Source organism: Rhinopithecus roxellana, chromosome 4, assembly GCF_007565055.1.
Source record: "Rhinopithecus roxellana isolate Shanxi Qingling chromosome 4, ASM756505v1, whole genome shotgun sequence".
Taxonomy (NCBI): Eukaryota; Metazoa; Chordata; class Mammalia; order Primates; family Cercopithecidae; genus Rhinopithecus; species Rhinopithecus roxellana.
The window spans coordinates 118,670,662-118,691,836 of NC_044552.1; the positions used below are offsets into that span (position 1 = coordinate 118,670,662).

At 39.0% G+C, this 21,175-nt stretch overlaps 1 pseudogene; it reads left to right on the forward strand.

Annotated features, from left to right (window-relative positions):
• Positions 1-11,695: 11,695 nt before the first annotated feature.
• Positions 11,696-12,324, forward strand: LOC104675023 (annotated as a pseudogene).
• The last annotated feature ends 8,851 nt before the right edge of the window (positions 12,325-21,175 follow it).

The following is a 21,175-nucleotide window of genomic DNA, read 5'->3' on the forward strand; positions in this document are numbered from 1 at the left end:
AACCAAGCAGAGAATCAAATCAAACTCAACCCTTTTTACAATAGCTGCAAAAAAATAAAGTACTTAGGAATATACCTAACCAAGGAATTGAAAGACCTCTACAAGGAAAACTACAAAACACTGCTAAAAGAAATCATAGATGACACAAACAAATGGAAACACATCCCATGCTCATGGGTAGAATCAATAGTGTGAAAATGTCCATACTGCCAAAAGCAATCTACAGATTCAATGTAATCCCCATCAAAATACCACCATCATTCTTCAAAGAATTAGAAAAAACAATTCTAAAATTCATATGGAAGCAAAAAAGAGCCCACATAGCCAAAGCAAGACTAACCAAAAAGAACGAATCTGGAGGCATCACACTACCTGATTTTAAACTATACTATAGGGCCATAGTCACCAAAAGAGCATGGTACTGGTACAAAAATAGGCACACAGACTAACGGAACAGCATAGAGAACTTAGGGCCGGGCACGACAGCTCATGCCTGTAATCCCAGCACCATGGGAGGCCGAGGCAGACAGATTACCTGAGGTCAGGGGTTCGAGACCTGCCTGTCCAATATGGCAAAAGCCTGTCTCTACTAAAAATACAAAAATTAGCCAGTCATCGTGGCACGTGCCTGTAATTCCAGCTACTTGGGAGGCTGAGGTAGGAGAACCACTTGAACCCAGGAGGCGGAGGTTGCAGTGAGCCGAGATTGTGCCACGGCACTCCAGCCTGGATGACAGAACAAGACTCCGTCTCAAAAAAAAAAAAAGAGAACCCAGAAGTAAACTCAAATACTTACAACCAACTGATCTTTGATAAAGCAAACAAAAACATAAAGTGGTGAAAGGACACCCTTTTCAACAAACAGTGCTGGGATAATTGGCAAGCCACATGTAGGAGAATGAAAGTGGATCCTCATCTCTCACCTTATATGAAAATCAACTCAAGAACAATTAAGGACTTACATCTAAGACCTGAAACTGCAAAAATTCTAGAAGGCAACATGGGAAAAACCCTTCTAGTCATTGGCTTAGGCATGGATTTCATGACCAAGAACCCAAAAGCAAACACAACAAAAACAAAGATAAATAGCTGGGACTTAATTATACTAAAGAGCTTTTGCACCTCAAAGGAACAGTCAGCAGATTAAACAGACAACCCAAAGAGTGGGAGAAAATCTTCACAATCTATACATCTGACAAAGGACTAATACCCAGAATCTACAACAAACTCAAACAAATCAGCAATATAAAACAAAAAAGACTCATGAAAAAGTGGACTAAGGACATGAATAGACAATTCTCAAAAGAAGATATGCAAATGGACAACAAATATGAAAAATTGCTCAACATCGCTAATGATCAGGGAAATGCCAATCAAAACCACGATGCAACACCATCTTATTCCGCAAGAGTGGCCATAATCAAAAAATCAAAAAACAGATGTTGGCGTGGATGCGGTGATCAGGGAAGACTTCTACACTGCTGGAGGGAATGTAAACTAGTACAGCCACTGTGGAAAACAATGTGGAGATTCCTCAAAGAGCTAAAAGTTGAACTATCATTTGATTCAGCAACCCCACTACTGGGTATCTACCCAGAGGAAAAGAAGTCATTATACGAAAAAGATACTTGCACACGCATGTTTATAGCAGCACAATTCGCAATTGCAAAAATGTGGAACCAACCCAAATACCCATCAATCATGAGTGGATAAAGAAGTATATATATATAAAGAAATATATATATTTATATGGAAATATATATATGATGGAATACTACTCAGTCATAAAAAGGAATGAATTAATGGTATTTGCAGTGACCTGGATGAGATTAGAGGCTATTATTCCAAGTGAAGTAACACTGATATGTGGGAGCTAAGCTATAAGGATGCAAAGGCATAAGAATGATACAATGGACTTTGGGGACTTGCGGGGAAGGGTGAAATGGGGTCATGGGATAAAAGACTACAAATAGGGTGCAGTGTATACTGCCTGGGTAATCAGTGCACCAAAATCTCACAAATCACCACTAAAGAACTTACTCATGTAACCAAACACCACCTCTACCCCAATAACCTACGGAAAAATTTAAAAAATACAAATAAAAAATTAAAATAAATAAATTTTCTGGTAGTCAAAAATTAAAATAAAATAAAATAAAATTATCTTCCCCACTTTGCTTCCAGGAAACCCCTCTTTCCAGACTTTCCTGGGGTTGTTCTCACTGTTCCTTCCGATTTTCTTTGTAGTCTCCTTCTTCACCTCTTACTCCTTCATCACCCATGTTGGACAGAGCTGTCCTCAGCCCTCGGTGCACCTCAGGCCACACACTTGCCTTCAGTGTCCCCATCCACTATGGCTTCCATCACCAGCATCCCAGACCAGGTCACTCTGCTCATATAGCAATTGATTTGCCGAATGGATTCACTTCCCTGTCCTTCATTGTCAGTATGGGCCAAAGGGAAGTAAGCGTCTTTCCTTTAAAATTTGTTCTGCTTCTTATAGTCTGGAGGCCTCCATCCATCTGCCCAGTTGCCCAAGACACTAACTTGGCAGTCACTTTAATGCTCTTTCTACCTTCTTCCTCCAGCATCCAGTCACCAAGGCCTGACAATTCCACAACTTTATATTGCTTTTTTTCTGTCCTCTTCTCCCACTTTTTTCAAAACTTGTCATCTGGAACTGGTACAAGGACTCAGCCTACAAATATGGCCTTGTTTCCTCCTCACCCTGCACACTGCTACCACTTCATTTCCCTCCAGGTCGCCATGTAGCTTACAAGGTCAAATTCCAGTGTGTGACTGGAACTTCCAATTCATTGCAGGAAGCCTTTCATGACTGACCCCTGGCAGCCTCTCTAGCCTCTACTGTCCTATGCGGGCTTCCCTTTCTACCACAGAATCCAAATGCATGCAGATCCTACAAAAGGTTAAATCTTTTCATTCGTGCTATATCGTCTGCTTGAAATTGTCTTCCCTTCTTTTTTTGTCCACATCAAATCCAGAACTTGACCCAAATTTTGCATTCTCCAGGAAGTCTTCCTTGACCTTCTGTCTGATCACATATTCCTCTCCTGTTTTCCTACAATGCCAGGTGTGGCATTGCTAATAGGCTTATATGTCTTTCCTGCCAATTTTTGAGAGACAATGATTTATCAAACCTGTATTTTCTCAAGTGTATTATTATCTGCCCTTAAGTTGATATATCCTATGTGCACACTCATGTATGCTCATGTGTATGCATGAATATGTGTGTGTGAGAGAGAGAGAGAAGGAGAAAAAGAGAGAGAGAAGAGAGGGAAGGGAGGAAAGAGAAGGGAGGAGAGAGGTGAGAAGGGAAGGGGAAGGGAGGGAAGAAGGGAAGGGAAGGGAGGGGAAGAGAAGGGAAGGGAAGGGGGAGGAGAAGGACAAGGAAAAAAGTCACCCTCTTTGCTAAGATGGAAGACCTAACATAAAGCTGGCTGTGGATATAGATAAGCTTGTTGATGTAGCTTGCAGCCAAAGGTTTGTAGAATTTATCTTTGGCACCCCATTTCCTCTATGAAATGCAAAATGAAGTTGTCTTCTGAGTAGGGTGCTAGAAGAAAGTGATAAAAGCTTGAAATCATTATGGTGAGGAATGGGGGAAGGTGTCAATTCAGAACATGAAGATAGACCTTCGGGCAGCATCAATGGCCTGGCTGAGGTTGCAGATCCTGAATTCAGAGTAGCTACAGCCACCAAGCTTTTCTATGGAATCTATGTTGGGTCTCCCCTGTGACCAAAATGCCCTTCTTCTTTATTGCTGTGAGAAACTCTATGGCACGTTGGGAAATCCAGACCTAACAGAAATCAGTCAGGAAACTTATCTGTAGGATTTTCTATAGCCTTTGCCCTTAAAGGCAGAGATACTCATAAAACTCAGTAGCCTCCAATGCCTGGCTTCCTTGCCTCCCTTAGGGCTTTCCCAGAAGGCAGTGCACCTGCACATACCCTAGAGAGAATGCCACAGCTTAGGACATTCCATTTGCTGGGTGACCAGAATATTACCTGCCTCACTTTGAGCCTCCTTTCCAAATGACTGTGACATCCATTCTAAAATTTATGTTGATACAAGAATAGAGATCGCCTAGCCTAAAAAAAATCATCCATTCAACAAAAATTGGCCATTAAAAAATGTAAGCAGCCTGGCCCATGTGTTCTCCATCTCTCTAAGAGCAGTCAGTGCTGGAGCATTTGGCACTTAGCCCCAAGTCCCTTTATGGTGGCTGTGTAAGGTCACAGAAAGCCATATACAAAAGGATCCCAGAGAAACCGAATCTGGTAATTTTGTACATCCACAGGGTTAAGAGCTGGAAAGAAATAACTCTCAATTTTATTGGCTTCCCTCATTGAGGGGATAGCCTCCTCTCTCAAATTGCATCCCATAGTTTCCCACTAAAATATTCATAAATCTTCTGGCAAGACATCGATTCCTCAACTGTGCCTAAAATTCCAACAATTTATAAAATGTACCGCTGGAAGAAGTACTGCTGGAGTATGATTCTTTATAGTCAGGAGTTAAGGTTGTTTTTGATCATTTAGGAGACAGAACTAGAAATATTATTCAGAGCTCTAAAATGGACCTCCGCTTCATAAATGAGGGTGGTTCCTGCAGGTTCTCCTAAAAATACATAGTGATTCCAACAGGCAAAGAAGTTGGGAAAAATGCTTATGAAAAATAACACTAACTACTACAGTGAAATAATGTACAGAGGGTGTTCTTAAAGGAGAAGGTATCAGGGATTTCAGCCATCTCTCTCTCTCTTCCCTAGTGTGGGATGGGTTGGCTATACAGAAGATTATTCAGAGAAAACTCTGAAGTCCAAAGGCTGCCTTTCCCAGCAGGTTCACCATGGACTTGGTGCTTACCCCAGAGCAGCATTTATGGCATCCCCACATTTACTGCAAATCTAGTTTGGAGCTGCCAGTAGGGGGTTAATATAAGCCCCAGTCGACACAATACCAGAGGCATTCACATATGAAGCCTACAGTTGCTGCATGGGCACATTTGGCCCACGTTTCCAAAGAGGCAGTAGCTGTTACTGCAGAGAGCACACTGCCTGCCACTGCTGGACCATTAGTATGGAAATGAGGCATGTGTGTGACAGGTGGCCTTACAACCAACACAATTAACTTTCTCCATTAGCTGACGCTCTGACAAAACAGATGCAGCATCAATAAGTACCCCCCTTCCCTACAGAAAAGGAACGACACATTGCAAACCCCTTATTTATAAGGAGGAGCAAGATAATTTCTTCTGTACACACAAAGTGGACGGCACTGGAGTTTGCTTTTGTCTTCTTGAGGTGGTTGTTTATTTTTTATATTTGCCTTATATTAATATTGCAGTGCCTCCATGGGTTAATTAGGGTTCCTGAAGTTTTCAAAAAGGAAGTCGTCATAGAAAAAGGAAGAGGAAAGTTGGAAAAGCCAAACTGGAATTCTTTGCTTTGGAAAGGAAATACACAGATGATTATCTGACGTAGCTGCCAAGGGAATGGAGCAGATTTCAGAGTTTTGCACTAGTTCTTACCAGACGCATCAATACTAATTAGCAGAATCTTAGAACCTAGAATGTTGAAGAACCATGTGGCTTAACAGGAAATGTTGAAAGTAAAATGGAGTACTATTATCTGGGTAGAGAAATTGCCTTCAGAAATTTTCTCTGTATTTTACAAAGGACAACAAAGAGAAATTTAAGACTTGGGACTTCTTGGATTCTTGACTCATGAAAATTACTTAGCAGTGATGTATATTTTTCTAATTTTGTTCCCATCTTTTATTTTATTTTATTTTATTTTATTTTATTTTATTTTATTTTATTTTATTTCATTTGAGATAGAGTCTCACTGTGTTGCCCAGGCTGGAGTGCAGTGGCACAATCTCAGTTCACTACAACCTTTGCCTCCCAGGTTCAAGCGATTCTCCTGCCTCAGACTCCCGAGTAGCTGGGATAATAGTCGCCCACCACCACGCCCGGGTACCATTTTTGTATTTTTTTAGTAGATACGGGGTTTCACCATGTTGGTCAGGCTGGTCTCGAACTCCTGACCTCAGGTTATCCGCCCACCTTGGCCTCGTCTAGTGTTTTGAAGTACCTTTGGATACAAAACTACATTTCAGCAGAAGCAATGAAACTCTAATAACTTTGTTGTCATTTCAAAAATAGAAATGTGAATATTTAATATTCATGGACCATTGCATATTACAAGGGAGAAATTCTTTCTCCAAAAAATAGCCCATAAAAGAGTTAAAATTTTCATTATAACATTCTTTTAGAATCTATAATATTTATTATCTCTCTCGTGTTACTGATGTCACATGTACTAGAGCAATCATCTAGAAAAAATCTTTTTTACCCACCTCAATGGAAGGTCATTAATGTTTTCTGCTGTGTGGTCTGAGGCTTCTTTGTCGAAGCTTGAATATGAAAAATGTATCAAATGTCTCCTGGTAGATGAGGAGCTCGGTCCTGCCCCTTGTTCTGATGTTGAGAAAGGTCAAAAAGTGAACTTTCCCTTCCTTTGTGAACTGCCGTAGGCTCTCAGAACAAACAGACATTGATGGTTAAAGGGAGAGTGATGGGGGTTGATTCAGGCTCTTAACCTCACTCAGTGAGTCTCTTCAAGCCTCAGTTCCATCACTTGTAAGATGAGAATAAAATCACACCTTATGGGATGGTTAAGAGGAGAAATTCTATGTGACGATGCATATAAACTGATTGGTTCATTTCAAATGTTCAATGACTAGATAATTTTGAAGGAGGGGTGGGAGAGTCTCAGACCCTAGACATTTCAAATAGCCACTCTTAGGCCAGGCTCCGTGGCTCATGCCTGTAATCCCAGCACTTTGGGAGGACGAGGCGGGCAGATCACCTGAGGTCAGGAGTTCCAGACCAGCCTGACCAACATGGAAAAACCCCGTCTCTACTAAAAATACAAAATTAGCAGGGTGTGGTGGCTCATACCTGTAATCCCAGCTACTCGGGAGGCTGAGGCAGGAGAATCTCTTGAACTCAGGAGGCAGAGGTTGTGGTGAGCCAAGATCACACCATTGTACTCCAGTCTGGTGACAGAGCAAGACTTCATCTCAAAAAAAAAAAAAAAAAAGCCACTCTTCCTCCACAGTTGAATCACCTGGGGAGCATTTTTAAATTGCCCTTATCTGGGTCCCTACAAATGGATGAAATCATGATGATCTTAGGAAGAGGGCTCAGATATCAGCATTAAAAACAAAGTCTTTCCCAGATGATTCTAATCTGCATTTAGTCTCGAGAAGCACTGCCTTAGGTGGTCGAAATTTCTCCCTCTCCTATCCTCAGTCCAACAGCAACCATTTCCTACTTGTTTTTCTCCTGCATCTCTTCATCTGCCTTATCCCAGCCAGCATCCCCACTTCAGGTCTCTCTCTCGTAGCTGAACTGCTGCAATCCATAGCCTCCTCACTGGTTTTGTTGATCCTAAGCATTCTCATAATAATTGCACACATTGTAAGATAAATATTCCTAAAAGACATCTTTGATCTTGTTACAACCCTGTTAACAAATGTCAGTGGCTCACTGTTGACTAACAACTATCGTCCAAACTAGAGATCCAAAAATATGATGGAAATATGCATGATACATAGAAATTAGACACTGATCAGCGGTCATGCTGTGTGGGCTGAGGAAATGCAGAGCTTAATGTCCTTTTTCTGATCTCTCCTTGACTTTAGAAATGCAGTCCATCCTTTACTGCCTCGCTCCTCCATGATGCCTTCCCTGCCATCATTGCTCTTGGCTGGAACAGGACCAGCCTTCCTGGTTTGCTCCAAACTGAAGGTTTTCGAAGGACATGAAACTTCCAATGCTAAAACCAAGAAAATTCCAGGCAAAGTGGCATGAGTTGGCTACTCCAGGCTAACACTCTATCAAACTAGTGCAATAACTTGTGAGTTGTGAACTCCTTGTCACAGAAGCATATAAGCATTTGCAAAATGGTCAACTGTCCTTATTAGAGCACATTCCTATATGAGAGACTAACAGGTCAGCCTGGTTGACTTCTAAGTGTTTTCCCATTCCAATGTTTCATATATTTAAAAGGTCTGAAATTGGAATTGAGAAATTATTCTGCAATACCCACTTAAATGACAAAGCTTAGAGTGAAAGGATTCAGTTATAATTTTTTTCAGAATTGTTCTGGACTTCCACATTTCCTTATCTATGACAGAAATTCCTTTTTCTGGGCCCTCCATGGTTTGCTAGGTGGGATCTACATAATGGCGCTATTTTTCCAATCTACTATGTTACATACAAGGTGGTGAAACCAGGAAATGGCATTGGTACCAAGGGAAGAAGGGGCCCTTGGCTTAGACAGTTTCACAAGCTACTGAGATTCACAATAAAATAACAAAAGTGCGTTGCTCATGACAAATATCTGCAAGTTAATGGCAAAAGTCACTCAAGGCAAAACTGAATTCTCCAAATCTGCCCCTTCTCCCGCAGTGTGTATTGTTACGGTGATAAGAAAGGCTCAGACTGGAAAAGGATTAGGACATGTTGCTTAGGGAAAGGGTATTCTTCTCATCCTTCATAAGTCCTGTTTAGAATGTCCACTTCTGAAATAGGCTGGAGGTCTCCTTTACTTTAGCTCCTGTGGTGTTCAGCAAGAAAAGTTTTACTTTCAATTTTTCAGTTTTTGCCTATGAAATACTTCAACATAGTTCACTTTTCAAAAATACAAAAAAAAAAAAAAAACTAAATAGTCTCAAAAATATGCTAAGTGAAAGAAACCAGATACAAATGGTCACATATAATAGTATTTATTTATATTAATTGTCTCGAACTGATACATCCGTAGAGACAGAATAAGAATGGGTGATGGCCAGAAGCTGGGGGAGAGGCAAATGGGTAGAAACCAATTAATGAATAAGGAGATTTATTTTGGTGTGATGAAAATGTTTTGGAACTAGATAGAGGTGGTGGTTGCACCTACCGTGAACATACTAAATGCCCCTGAATTGTTCACTTTAAAATGGTTAATTCTACATTATGTGGATTCCACTTCAATACATTACTTTTTAAATTAATAGAGTAAATGTCTCTTTCCTTCATCTATTTACTAGCCACTCAGCCTCTCCTCTCCAGAGGTAGTCAATGCACCCAATGTCTTGTGTTTTCTTTCAGAAATATTTTATGCGTAATCAAACAAATTCTGATACGTCTTCTCTGTCTTTCTTTTTACTCAAATAGTAGCATACAATGCATACTACTCTGCACTTGGTGATTTTATTTGTTTGCTTGCTTAACAATAAAACTTGGAGCTCAATATTTAATACAGTCCTCATTTTTTTAAGAGTTGCGGGATATTCTAGCATACATGCATATTAACTGATCCCCCACTGCTGAACATTTAGACTATTTCCAACATTTGCTATTCAAAATAACAAAGCAATGAGGAGCTTTGTGTATGTTGTTCTGCACGTGAGTGAGTATATCTGTAGGATAAGTTCTTAGAAACAAACATACTGTTTGAGGGGGATATGCACTTGTAATTTTGATATATAAAATAAAATTGCCTGGCTTAAAGTTTGTACCATTTGTTCTCCCAGCAGTAATTTATAAGAATGTCTGTTTTCTCACAATTACTGGTAAAACTGGCAATTCTCTTTAGGACCAGAAATTTGCTATAGCAATATAGAAGACTGTGCATCCTTTAGTTTTCACAAATCCAGGCTTAGCTTAGCTTCTCTTTGCTTTGCTTTACTTTGCTTTGCTCATAGACACACCCTAGGCTGGAACCTTCCTCTCTCTCTCTCTTTTATTTTTTTAAATGAATCCACTTCCTAAATGGTTATTGCTTTGCAATCCAGATGGTTTGGCCAACCTTCCTGAATATTAAATTTGTGAACAGTTTTTGCATGACTTTATTTTCTGGAAACAAAATTTTTAAGTACTGTTAGCCCTCTCTATAGATCGATTTCAGATATCCAAATTCAACCAACCTTGGATCAAAAACATTTCAAAAAATAAAAATAAAATAAAGAAGATGATATAATTTTTAAAAACAAGTATTTACATAGCATTCACATTATATTAAGTATTATAAGTTATCTAGAAATGACTTAAAGTACATGGGAGGATGTGTGTAGGTTTTACATAAATACCACACCATTTTCTATCAGGGACTTGAGCATCCATAGATTTTGGTATCCATGGGAGGTCCTGGAACCAGTTTCCCACGGACACCAAGTGACAACTGTAATTGTCAATAAAAATAATCACAGATGTGTTTTCAGTCTAGCAATGGGTTATGTAGTCTTATTAGTACAGCAAACAGTCAAAAATTTCAGTTCTACACACAAACTGAATCCAATAAATATATTTTAAGCATCTTATTTGCAAGTTTTTTGTCGTGTCCTATGGATGATACATGAGGAACATAAGACAGTACAAAGCAGGAATATGAAACAGAACATGGCAAACAATCTAGGAGGAAAAATGGTCTCAGAGGAAAATTGTTCCACATTCATGACAGGGAAAGATATCTGGGTGGAGTATTGAGTGTCATGACTCATGACACCCTCGGTGGGTGAAGATGGGGAATGAGTGAACGAGTGAATGACTTATCCCTAGAAAACATTTTATTGCCTTTTTGTTGACTTTATTTGTGGTGATGAATTTTACAATTTTTGTTTCTGATTATAATATCTAGGTTTTACCCAACATTCCTACTTGCTTCCTTCTCCTACCTGAGGGACTCTCAATATGTAGGTATTGATGAGATGACTTTAATTGAGCCTAGAAAAATTGATCTAGCCTTCCATTTATTACATTTATTAACGCGTGATTAGGTAGACTCTTTTTTTTTTAAGGTAGAATACTTATAATTTATTAATTTATAATTTATATACTAAATTTATTGATTTATCACAGTTGTGATAAAATAGTTGGATAAAATATTGTTATAAAATAATTGGATAAAGTATTGTGATAAAATAATTGAATATGTAAGTGAATTTTAAATATTCTGTGATAAAATAATTGAATACATGAAATGAATTATAAAATTATAGGTAGACTCTTAAAATCTAACAGTCAGCTGTGACATTAGAACATTTCTGCCAAGCATGATATGAAGGTCAACGTCTTAAAAACAGCCTTTAAAAATATTTTAGTTTAAAATATTTTAATCCTTGTGTTTCATGAAATCATTACATGCTTTCAGAAAATGTGCTAAAAAGCCTAATTAATTATTGTGTCAAACTTTTGAATGGACTAAAAATGAGTACAAAAGTTAAATAGCAAAGTTAATGGTGTTCTACAGGAAATTTTTGGAAATATAGAGTCATGACAGGAATTTAGTTAAAAATAAATGTAATTCTGGTTGGATTTAAGTAAAGTTTATTGAGTTTTAAAGCAAAATGCCAGTGTGCTCAGCATTGTGTTAGTTTCATTGTGTTAATTCAAAGCCATTCATATTAGAAGTTATGATAGTCTCTAAATTCAAGAAAACCCCTCTAAATTAAAAAAAAAAAACTAGAGACTTAATCTAAACTTATCAGACACCTTGTATAGATAGAAAAATTAATATTGCAGAAAATCACTCAAATGATTGTATGTGTTGTTCATAGTTTAAAAGAAAAGATGAGGCAGCCATCTTGCTCTTGCCATGTGCTGGTATTGGAGGACCCTCCCTGCTTCAGATTTACCAACAGCATGAATCAAGAAAAGTTAGCCAAACTTCAGGTTCAGGTCCGGATACGGGGCAAGGGTACAGCTCGCAAAAAGAAGGTGGTACATAGAACAGCTATAGCTAATGACAAAAAGCTTCAGAATTCTCTTAAAAAAAAAAAAAAAAAACCTGGCTGTGAATAATATAGCTCGTATTGAAGAAGTGAACATGATTAAAGATGATAGGACAGTTATTCATTTCAACAATCCCAAAGTCCAAGCTTCCCTTTCTGCTAACACCTTTGCAATTACTGGTCATGCAGAAGCCAAACCAATCACAGAAATACTTCCTGGAATATTAAGTCAGCTTGGTGCTGACAGCTTAACAATCCTTAGGAAGTTAGCTGAACAGTTCCCATGGCAAGTCTTGGACAGTAAAGCACCAAAACCAGAAGACATTGATGAGGAGGAGGAGGATGTTCTAGATCTTGTAGAAAATTTTGATGAGGCATCAAAGAATGAAGCTAACTAAAATTTTGGTTTTTGGAAGCTGGCATGGACTAGATTTAACAAATCAGCTATGTGATTCCAAAGTTTTACAAACACGGAGAACATCACCTGTTACTAGCTCAGTAATATAACTATTTTGTATATTAATAATGCTGTTTGTTCAGCATTTTTCAGTCATTTAATTTTGCATTTTGCACTTCCTCCCAGGATATTTTTTTGTTCAAAATATGAAATATTGGTGCAGTTTGAGGATATTTTGGGTTTTGATTATTGGTGTTTTTGTTTTTTGTTTGGGATATTTTTGGTGTATGTATGCTTATGTATGTGTGTGGGTATGTGTGTATACAGTGTGAGAGTAAACTGGAAAGCGGTTCTATTTATCTTCCTCCCTCCCCAGTAGAAATAAAAAAATCTTTACCAAAAAAAAGAAGAAAGAAAAAAAAGGGCACAAATGTTTTATCTGACCAAAGCTTTTTCAAAAACAATGATTAACTAGAGGATTAAGTCTCCTGCCTCCAGAACATGTGTGGGATTATATTTTAAATGTTCGTTTTTGCAGATGTGCAGGTGGTACGGCAGGGCAGCGACAGCAGGGGACCCGGGTTTGGTGCTTCCACCAGCAGGGTGTCCTCACCTGACAACAGGAAAAGCTAGCATTTTGCCAGACCTATTCTGCTTCCTTTCACATTTAGCAAATCTGGTCTATTTCTCTTTGGAGGTTGTATGCATGAATACCTTTCTTTTATTTTCTTCAAAGGGGGGCTATGCCTACCTTTCCTCTAAGTCTACCAGTTTTTTAAGTTGTGTTAAAATATACATAACAAAATTTACTATCTTAACAATTTTACATGTATGGTTTAATACTGTTCAGTACATCTACATTGGTATGCAACCAATCTGCAGTGTGTTTTATCTTGTAAAACTGAAACTCTATGCCCATTAAACAACTTCTCATCCCCTCCTCCTCCCAGCCTGTGACAGTCACTATACTACTTTTTGTTACTATGAATCTGCTACTTTTGATTTCTATCAGCTGGACTGCTTTAGGTACCTCATGTAGGTGAAATCATAAGGTATTAATCTTTGTGCGACTGGTTTATTTCACTCAACATAATGTCCTCAAGGTTCATCTATGTTGTAGCATGTTAGAATTTCCTTCCTTTTTAATGTTGAAAAATACTCCATTATATGTCTATACCACATTTTGTTTACCTGTCCATCCAATAATGAACACTTGGGTTGCATCCATCCTTAGGCTATTGTGACTAATGCTTCAGTGAACATGGGTATGTTGAATCTATTCTTGACTTCAGGTTTGGTTATCCTCTTGAACATATGTGTGTTTTGTCTTTTGGCTATAGTAAACTTAGGAGCTCCTCTCCTTTAGAAGGGGTAATGTTTTAGGGACTGGTGAGGACTAAACTCATATATCCATTTGGTCTCCTTTTGGCCCTGATCTGATCTGCCAGACTGTACTGGCAGCACAAGATGGCAGTCAGTGTCTTCTCTGTTTCAGGACAAGTTGCCTGGGAGTCTGTAGTCCCTTCCCTTTTGTCTCTGTCTTCTTTCTGCATTAAGGGAACATGGGTTTACACCTCCGAAAACAAACAGCTCTTCAGGAAAAATGTTCATCTTCATATTGCTATTACGCATTGTCCAAGTCTACAAAACATTTTGCATTTTGGCAACATTAACTTCTTTGGCCTCACAACCATGCTAATGAGGGATTCCTCTCAATGGGTTGGTTGGCATAACTCAACTCTACCATTTTAACATGCATGACTCAATTACATAAGAGTTAGCTAATGAGCAATGGGGAATAAGTTACAGGTTAAAACAAATGGTGCCTAAATGAATCAAGTACCGCCTTTCAGATGCCCACCACTCAACAAAGACCTGGCAAGACATTTTCTCCACTGGGCATGAATCATCCAGATAAAAAGGGCAAACCAGGGCCACCTACGTTCAGAGCTTGTACAGTATGACCTTGAGGCCCAACATCTACCAGAAGCTTCCTAGCAAAAGGCCAAGCTCCAAAGAATAAAAGGGCTTACACATCAGCATTAAATAATTCTCTTAGAGATGCAAATTTCTAATTAGTTACTGTGGCAACTGTAGAGGCCTAGAAGTAAGCCCCTTACACAATGAACCTGAGAGTTTACTTTTTTGATTTACTACAGGCCTGCAAGAAGCAAGGAGAAGGAAAATAAATATTGCTTTAACTGTGACAAGAGAATAAAGTGCAACAAGTGAAGGGATTTCATCCTTTTGTTGAAATTCCTACAGGTCTAAGAGGGACATTATACTTGACACACAATCTTGCTGCAAAGAGAAGCCAAATTATCGAAGGCTTTATAAAATCATCACTATTATAAACCTGACCCAGACCCAGACTATGTGTTAACTTACACTGACATTTTTACTTCTTTAAAGTGAATGCAGTTTAAGACTGTTTCAAAACAGCATGTTTTGATAGAATGTTTTTGGTTTGTTTGTTTTATTTTGTGTGATTGGTCCTTGTTCTTTTTAAATTTATATACGGTTCTTTAAATTTTTTATTTAATATGGAGAAAGCAAAATCTATATGTTGCTGGGATACTTATTGGAGACTAATTATTTCCTGCTTGTTAGAGGATAATCTATTCTCCAACTTTGAGTAATACATGAAAGAAAGGACAAAAGTGCCCACAAGACAGTATGAGAATCTGAATTCTATGAAGAGAGCTTATCTTCAGTTTGGAAAGAGAAAGTTTGTCCCAATACAATTGTTTTCTTAATTTTAGGACTAATTATTTAAATGAAAATTCACAGATAAACATGTAAATGTTTCCTCCATCTTTCCAGAAGCAAAAAAGAAAAGGATTATAGTTAACAAACTTGAGTAATATTTTCTGTGTGGAATATGTTACTTTCATCTATTTTCTTTCCTAAATATTGTAAATCAAATTTAGAGTCCTAATAATTGCTCAATAATTTAAATAAAATCCTGCAATCTTCTGGTTATGTTTGTTTAGATTGTGAACTCCTGCATTCAGTCAATAAGTAACTAACTGAAATGCTAAATGCACTGAGAGAGGGTCAGGTTTAGATCGGAAACAAAGGCAAGGGATCCTGCATGGCTTTTAAAAATCTCACTAACACTCGATGCTCCCCTCCTCTCCTTTCCTATACACAAAAGTTCACCCCTTCACCTTCTTAAGGGATCTTCCCAAGCTCCGAACCTGTCTCAGCCTCGAGAGTAGCTGGGACTACAGATGTGCGCCACCATGCCTGGTTAATTTTTGTATTTTTAGTAGAGATTTGTATTTTTAGTAGAGATGAGGTTTCACCATGTTGGCCAGCCAGGCTGGTCTCGTGATCCGCCCGCCTTGGCCTCCCAAGTGTTGGGATTACAGGCGTAAGCCACCGCTCTTGGCAGATGTATCTGATTTTTGAAGGGGACGGAGTGACTACCAGTATTCCTTGACTCGTAGCTGCCTCATTCCAATCTCTGCCTTTGTAATCACATTGCCTCTTCCTTTTATGTGTGTAATCTGAAGTGCTACCTAAAAGTGACTGGTAAACTGGAAAATACTAAGTACTATATAAATGAAAGTTTACTAGTATTACAAATATTTGATGCTCAGAATATAGCAGTTAAGCAGGCAGTCAAAAAGATCAGCCCTCTTGTTCACATTCTAGTAGGATAATGAGCAGATAAATAAGGAAATCTATACTGTAAAAGATTGGCTGGGGGCGGTGTCTCATGCCTGTAATCCCAGCACTTTGGGAGGCCGAGGCAGGTAGATCACTTGAGGTTAGGAGTTTGAGACTAGCCTGGCCAACATGGTGAAAGTCCATCTCTACTAAAAATATAAAAATTAGTTGGGGATGGTGGCGGATGCCTGTAATCTCAGCTACTCAGGAGGCTGAGGCATGAGAATTGCCTTGAATCTGAGAGGGCAAGGTTGCAGTGAGCCAAGACTGTGCCACTGTACTCCAGCCTGGGTGACAGAGTGAGGGAAAAAGTCAGAGACAGAGGGAAAAAGTCAGAGAAGGAAAATACAAAAATGTCCAAGAGGAATGTGTTAAAATGATAGATTTGATAGCCAGAGAAGCCCTCATAGACAAGACGAGTTTTGAATAAAAATCTGAAGGAAGTAAAGAAATCAACCATGCAGACATATGGGAGAAAAGAGCTCTGGGAGGAGAAACAGCAAGTACAATGGCCCTGATGCAGAAGTGTGCCTGATACAACTTAGGAATAGCAAGGAGGACAATGTGACTGGAGTTGAGTGAATAAGGGCACAGATAGGAAGAGGAGAGTTCAGAGATGTCATGTGGTAGAGTAGAGATAGGTCAGTTGTAGAGAAATTGTTTTTAATTCTGAATCAGATGGGAAGCTACTAAAAGGTTTTAAGAAATCTCTTTTTATTAAAATATAATCTATATAAAGAGAAACACACAAATCATGGTATGAGTTTTGGATGGAGAAAACTCATTACTTATGTTTTAACAGGTTCACTGTGATTGGTATGTTGACAATAACTAGTCCAGGGGGAAATGGTGTCTTGCACCAGGGCAGTAAGAGGGTAACAGTACAAAGGGGTCGCATTCTGGATGGACTGAAGCAGAGCTTACATGATTTGCTAATAAATTGGATGTGGGAGGAGAGAAATCAGAGACAATTCCAATTTATGACTTAAGTAACTAGAGGAATAAAATTTCTATTATTTACAAAATAGAAGTTTTTCCTTATTGAGAAGGGGACAAATGACAAGGAGCAGGATTTGAGTTGAAGTCAAGGGTTGCATTTGGGGCGTATTAAATTTGCAATGTCTATGACATATCCAGGGGAGATCTAAAATAGGCAGATGTACTTTCAGCTCTGCAGCTAAAGAACCTTGAAGCAGCTGAGGTGATGAAGGGAACAAGCTTGCTGGCCTAAACAAGTAATCCAAGAAATGCCTCCAGGATATTTGAAATTTTAGAGGGAGGAATGGTGAACAGGAACCAGGGAAATGATCTGAGAAGAACTAATGAGGTTGGAGAAAAACCCAGGAGAGGGTGGTATCCTGAAGCCAACTTTGAAATGCATTTCAGTGAAAGAGGGTGATCAGCTTGGTTAAAGGTTGGTTATGAGATCAGGAAAGGTTAAGATTAAGAATAGACCATGGATGTAGCAATGTAAAAGGCATTGTGATATTGATAACAGTACTTTTAGTGAAGTTGAAGGACAAAAACTTGACTGCAGTGTATTAAAGAGAAAAACTGATGTTGGGGAGAGAGGAGACAACAACGATACACCAATCTTTCAAGTATTTTTGCTGTAAGGAAAAGAAAAAATCAACAGGCAGTAACTGAAAGAGGGAATGGATCAAAGAGGGTTTTTTTCCTGAAAGAAAAGAGAAATAATAATGTGTTTGCTCCTCATGGAGCAATTCAGTAGAGAGAAAAACAAGGATGAAGAGGAAGGGGAGAAGATTGCAGGAGTAATATTCCAAGCAGATAAGAGCAGATGAGATCTTGTGCCCCTGTGGAAGGGTTAGTCTAAGACAGGAGGGAGCAGACAGAATCTATCTACCCTTAGTAACAGGAGGGATGGGAGGGCATGTGGGCCCACAGACATACGAATGAGTAGAGGTTATGGTGGGGGCTTTGCAGCCTTCTTTTCTGAATGTTTCGTTTTAGCTCAGTGAAGAAAGCTGGGAGTGAAGATGAGAAAAATGAAGATGTTGGAGATCTGAGGACAGTTGTGAAAATATGTGATAAAGGTCTAGGAAAGCTGAATAGACTAAAGAAAAATAGATTTATCAGGCTACATTAAAGGCTCCTGTGAGAATCACCATTACTTACTGCCTGAAAGAGTCCTCATTATGGCTGAGGCATCTTCGCCAGCCACTCTGAGCTTCATTGGTTCATTGCCAGAGATCAGGCAACACATTTTAGTCACTGCATAATATTTCTGATATTCATTCACAGTTTCTTTCCCAGTTAGGGGAAGTTAAAGGTTTTAACAGGCTGGGCACAATGGCTCATGCTTATAATCCCAGCACTTTGTGAGGCCAAGGTGGGAGGATAGCTTGAGCGCAGGAGATCAAGACCAGCCTGGGTAACATAGTGAGACCCATCTCTACTTAAAAAATATATATATTTTAACAGTCAGGTGTGGTGGTGTGTACCTGTAGTCCCAGCTATCTGGGAGACTGAGGTGGGAGGATATCTTGAGTTCAGGAGTTCAAGGCTGCAGTGAGCTATGATTATTGCACCACTGCACTCCAGCATGGGAGACAGAGCGAGACTCAGAAAAAGTCTCAACAAAAGCCCAAAACCAAAAATCCCTTTTAGCCAATTCTGTAAGCATTAGTTGGTCAGAATTTCTCTCTCATTCTCATTTCTGAAGTTCTCCTGACTGTCCTAAGTGTGTCTCTACAATTTTATCCCACTCTGACCTTCCTCAGCGTTGCATCTTCAGGTGATCCACAGACGGTAATGTACTAAGAAGGAAGACAGGAGAGGGACTCAGGGGAAAATGGCATAGTAAGTTTTGGAAATGGTAAATTTGAGATGCCTATGAAATATCCAGCTGGAGATGCCAATGAGATAACAGGATAGACGAATTCAAAATTCAGGAGAAACTACTGGGGTGGAGAGAAAAGTTAATAATATTTCCCTGGTACCTATTTGCAGTAGTTGAATCCATGAGCCTATACTCACAGTCACTGATGGCAATGTGTCTATGAGAAAAATAAAGAAGCCATGGCTGGGGATTTCCCTGTGGGGGTACTACTATGATAGGAGGAGATAAGCAAGCAGAAGAGCTTAAGGAGAAGAGATGAAATAATTAGAGCACAATGAGAAGAGTGGGGAAGGGTTTTGCAAAAGTGGGTGAAGTAAAGAGTTTCAAAGGGAGGGAGAAATCAACAGGTCAAGCATAGCAGAAGACCCATGCAAAAAGTAGAGAAATGTTCACAGCATTCAGCTTGATTTCTGCTTATAAGAGTAGCTTTCAGATTGGCCTGAGCTCAAAATGGCATCTTCTACTCAGGAGGCTAAAGTGGGAGGATCCTTTAAGCCCAGTAGTTCAAATCAAGTCTTTGCAATATAGTGAGTCCCTGTCTCTAAAAAACATTTAAAAATTTTTAAAAAGTAACCTCAGTTCTATGAAATATATCCGTTTTTTCATTCACTCATTCAACAAATATGTATTAAGTAATTAAGTGCATACTAAGTACCAAGCACTGGTCTAGATGTGTGTTTAATTATAATGAAACTTTATGTTCCATGAGAAGGGAACGCATCAGGGGTGTCATGGGAGTAGGGCCAGCACGCAAGGGTGGACTCCAGGGAAAAGCTGTGATTCGGAACGTGGAGCAGGTGAGAAGGGCTCTATGAGAGCAAGACCCTGGCGCAGAAGCAGACCCTGACGGTTTAAAGAGCAGCAGGAAGGGAGAGAGGGCCAGGTCACTTAGGATTGCATAGGCCTTTTCAAGGATGTAGACTTTTATTCCAAGTGGTGATTGCAAGCTTTTATATAGAAATTTTCTGGTTTTAGAAATGTCAGCTGGTGTGTTGAACATTCATCATTTTGCCCCTTTACAAGCTAGAAAAATGATCTTTCCTGATGGGCAATTTCCTCATGTACACCACTCTTTATTCCAAGTCTATTCTCACACATTTCCTAGTTTCTTTTGGGCATCTTCTTCCAGAGCCTGGTTGGCCCTGATGTCTCACTGCTCTGGAACTTGGTTCTTAGGCTCACCTTACTTAAACTTAGTGTCTCCCTTTTTGGCTCAGCGCAATGACAGCTCTACTTTTGCTCAGTCTTAAGACAGATGGGAAAACTATAAAATATTCAGATTCTCCAGAGTCTCTTGAGTGTTTAGTTTCTATAGACCTGTGTCACACAGAGATGCTATAGTAGCACATATTAGGTGAATGGCTTTCTTTCAGAAGTGCTTATGTTAATTTCCACATATAAAAATGTGCATTGTATGGTCATATAGCTCACATTTTATTACAACAATCTTATAGCAGTTTGCAAATATTGGCGCACCAAAGTTTCATTTGACTTACAACCTGTGCAAAGTTATGTACTGATTAAATACTCTCCCCTACATAAATATCCTCAGTAACTTCTCTATTTTTCATAAATATATAAATAGAATGCCCTATTCCCACATTTCTGGTGAACATTATTTAGACTTTCGGGAACTAAAATGGCAGAAAATATTGCTGATAACCTGTTTCTACCATGGCAGAAGACTGAAGTATGTTTTACTGGAAATACTCAGCTTGCAGGTCTGAAGCCTCACTTTTACATTCGTTCTCCTATATTTAAAAGTTACATTTAAGCAGTATTAGTAAAATGTAAAATAAAGTGTGAGTCAGTTAGGAAAAGAAGAAGTCAAATTGTCCCTGTTTGCAGATGACATGATTGTATATTTAGAAAACTCTATTGTCTCAGTCCAAAATCTCCTTAAGCTGATAAGCAACTTCGGCAAAGTCTCAGGATACAAAATCAATGTGCAAAAATCACAAGCATTCTTATACACCAGTAACAGACAGAGAGCCAAATCATGAATGACTCCCATTCACAATAGCTTCAAAGAGAATCAAATACCTAGGAATCCAACTTACAAGGGATGTAAAGGACCTCTTGAAGGAGAACTACAAACCACTGCTCAGTGAAATAAAAGAGGACACAAACAAACGGAAGAACATACCATGCTCACGGATAGGAAGAATCAATATTGTGAAAATGGCCATACTGCCCAAGGTAATTTATAGATTCAATGCCATCCCCATTAAGCTACCAATGACTTTCTTCACAGAATTGGAGAAAAACTGCTTTAAAGTTCATATGGAACCAAAAGAGACACCACATTGCAAAGACAATCCCAAGCCAAAAGAACAAAGCTGGAGGCATCACGCTACCTGACTTCAAACTATACTACAAGGCTACAGTAACCAAAACAGCATCATACTGGTACCAAAACAGAGATATAGACCAATGGA